The sequence below is a fragment of the Buceros rhinoceros genome, unplaced genomic scaffold, assembly GCF_000710305.1.
Source record: "Buceros rhinoceros silvestris isolate BGI_N320 unplaced genomic scaffold, ASM71030v1 scaffold18916, whole genome shotgun sequence".
Classification (NCBI taxonomy): domain Eukaryota; kingdom Metazoa; phylum Chordata; class Aves; order Bucerotiformes; family Bucerotidae; genus Buceros; species Buceros rhinoceros.
Window position 1 is genome coordinate 31632 of NW_010418518.1, and position 3267 is coordinate 34898.

At 39.5% G+C, this 3267-nt stretch overlaps 1 protein-coding gene across 1 annotated transcript in view; it reads left to right on the top strand.

The window, feature by feature from the left end:
* The window catches only part of GRM5 (glutamate receptor, metabotropic 5), a 38746-nt gene that overhangs the window by 26397 nt on the left and 9082 nt on the right, over positions 1-3267 (top strand). The gene's annotated exons all lie outside the window — the stretch shown is intronic.

Sequence of the window (3267 nt, forward strand, 5' to 3'; positions counted from 1 at the left end):
TTATTCAGAAAGAGTTTTAGGCACATAATACCATTTCAAGTATCTCAGGCCAAAAACTGGAATCCTATTAATTAACAAGGATCTTAGGAATTAGTAACTGCAATGCTCAACTTAAGTCCCCAGTACAAGATTAGCCATTCCCTACCATGAGATTTGGCTGTTGCCTCTCTCCTCAGAACATTACTCCTGTGTTGATAAGAGCTGCTCTGCTCCTCTGAGGTTAACATTGCCAAGCACACATTTGGTGCTCAATAATTAATAACACGTCTGCACGGCAGTATGAGATTGCATTTGAAACATGGATTGATGACAGCTCTCCATCTCCAACACAGCAAATTACCTTTGTTTTGCATTGCATTAAAAAACCAAAAGGTATCCACAGATAACTTTTAGTTAGTTAAAGTTTTTACTGAAAAAGAAAAGAGAAAAAAAAATCTTATGTCTAAGAGTAAAAGTCAGTTTCTATTTGCTGGGATTTTTTTTTTTCCAGAGGGTAGATTATCTGAAACAACTATGTATTATTATTGCAAGCACTTGTCTTTTGGGTAGTCTTTCTCAAGACTCTCAGCTCTTATTAGTACAGGGGCCCATATCTTCACTGAAAAAACAAAAATCCATAGGGATCTACGTACTAGAACTATTTTCTACAGCATTGTAGTGGATGACTATTGGTGTTATTCAGTATGTTGATTCCCATATTGCCTCTTTAATTTCCATAGCATCCATTCATTTTGGTCTACAAGAGGAGTTTTGTTGGAAGGTGAAGAAGACAGAGAGGTCTAGCAGTCCTTCAAACTCAAGCAGTCATGCTAGTGTTCCCTGCCATGTATCACATGCACATCAAGTTCACTAAAAGCCAAGGCAGTACAGACGTGGTTTCTCTCAACCCAGGACTAAGTTTTTTTCTCTGTGCTGATCCCCTCTGGAAAGTGCAGAGCACTGCTGTGTAAGACTGAGTGGTGTGGCAGAGTATTTGGCAAATGGACAAACACTGCAGCAACTGAATTGCTGGAAATTTCTTCCCAAATTTCCTGTCACTGGTCGTCTCTTATAAAGCAGTATGTATCATTAAACATTTTTCTTATGATAATTCACCATTGCGTAAAAAAAAAAAAATTAAGTCCACAATACCACACCCAAAGAAACACTAAAAATTACCCAAAATCTTTCAAATCCTTCAACAGAATACAGTAGCTGCCTTTCTGCACAGAGGCAGACCTCTCTCTGTTTTCTAAACAATACACAGTCCTAGAATTGACAATGATAAAATAAACCTATTCTTGCAAATACTGTTCACGTTAGTAGTGTTTTACGCCTCCTCCACATGCAAGCCAAAATACTGAGTTAATTTTCCCTTTAGCATTTCTTAAAGACAATTGTAAAGAAAGTTCTGAGTTTTTTCTCTCATCAGATTTAGCCTTTTAAAGCAATCCTTTATTCCAACAGCCAGGAAAGGGACATTGTTCTAATGCAAGACACTCTGAGGCAAAATTGTGTCCTTTATCTGCTCTGAAAGCTGAAAACCCTTTTTTACACACAAACTCTGGTGTGCCTTTCCAGAATGGTCACCCAAAGAACTTTGCAGCTTCCATGCATTGGCTAGAGGCACTTTACACACTAAGAGGACTGACTAGAGTTTGGTCAGTGTTTTCAGTTTAGCACTGAAGTGGAGCAGTTACTATATTTCAAGGCTTTGAGGCATTCAAGGCAGTGAAATTTATGTTAACGGTTGCAAAATGGGCAGTTTGGGGGGTTTCTTTATTTGGGTCACATGCATCCTAACCAAGGGTTCTTCAGGATGGAGCTACCCAAGAACACTTACCTCTTGTTTCCTTCTATTTTTTTGTATTCGCCTTATTGTGAGCATTTAGAGTCTTCAAAATTCTTCTTTTTGCCTTGACTTTTTCTCCTTCTGTCTTGCTGGTCACAGAGTATCTCTTTTGGTTATCAGGTCTAAATGCAACGGTGTTTCCTTCCTGCTCTTCCTAAACTCTGCTTTCTTTGATGTCTAACACCTTCACCCTAACTTCAATTCCTTTTCTTTACTCTGAAGTTTCTACACACTCTTTTCCCTTTGCCCTTTCTCTCTGCCTACCCCAACTGAATTTCTTTGATCCAGTTTGACTTCCCTTGTATTTTTCGGTGATTTTATCTACTCTCTAAGCCCCTCTGCTTTTTCCTCTGCTCTAGGAATCGACTTCCATTTAATACGTACGTGTCCTGTGTGAGTCTCTTACCTATCTGGGAGCACTGTATATGCCACAATCCGGATTGCCTTAAAACCTTGGTAGCCAGTCCGCAAAGCTCCTGTTGCTCCTCCTTTCAGTAAGGTTGTAATCTGTAAATGAAAGGACTTCTCTGCACTGAGCACACCTCATTTTATTGTCTCCAGTTCACTCTTACACTCACTAAGCTTCTTCCTTGGTTATTTATTCAATATACACTGCCTCTGAGGATCTACTACAACTGCATCTGAAGTTTAGCCTTGCTTTTTGCGTACTCGGGTTATTTCTTTCACAGGGTTGTTCTTTTCAAGGTACCTTTTGCTTTCTAGATCATGTTAATGGACAAGCAATAAATAAGTCATTTATTCTGTAATGTTAGCAGTGTTAAAATGTACAGCCTTCCCCACACAAGTGTGTTAAATACCCACCATGCAGCTCCTAGTATGGGGGAATATGATAGCAGAACTCTTTGAGCAGATGTCTGCAGGGATTTTGCCCAAATTTTATTAAAGCAGTTAAACAGGTATTTCAAAACCTTGCACAAGAATTTGTACAGTTAGGCTGAAATTTGCCACTGGGAAGAGAGCCAGTGTAAGACTGGTCATACCAATTAAGTGCTCAGAGAGTAAATGATGACCAGGTCTTACCCTGGTGTCCTATCCAGGGGTTAATTTAATCCTCAAATATTAAACTGTTTATCCAAGTGAATTTTTCATCCAAGTGCAAGGTATGGTGTTTAAAACATTCGTAGGGCTGCACTGGGCTCTGTGATTGGGGTTGATTTCACTTGACCTTGTCCACACCTCAGCAAGTCATCTAGCCTCCTTTTATTGCTAATGAAGAGAGCGAGGCCCATTCATGACATGAACTGTGAGCCCACCAAATTTTATCCAAGCAATCAACTACAGTGGTGTTTGCTTTGACAAGCAGAGGACCAAGTCAAGTGTTACAGAGATGAAGGATCAGTGAAAAGGATTAAGTTAGGTTTGAGAATGTGTCCACCAGCTGATTTCTCACTGATCCTTAATTTAAGTGCTCTTTC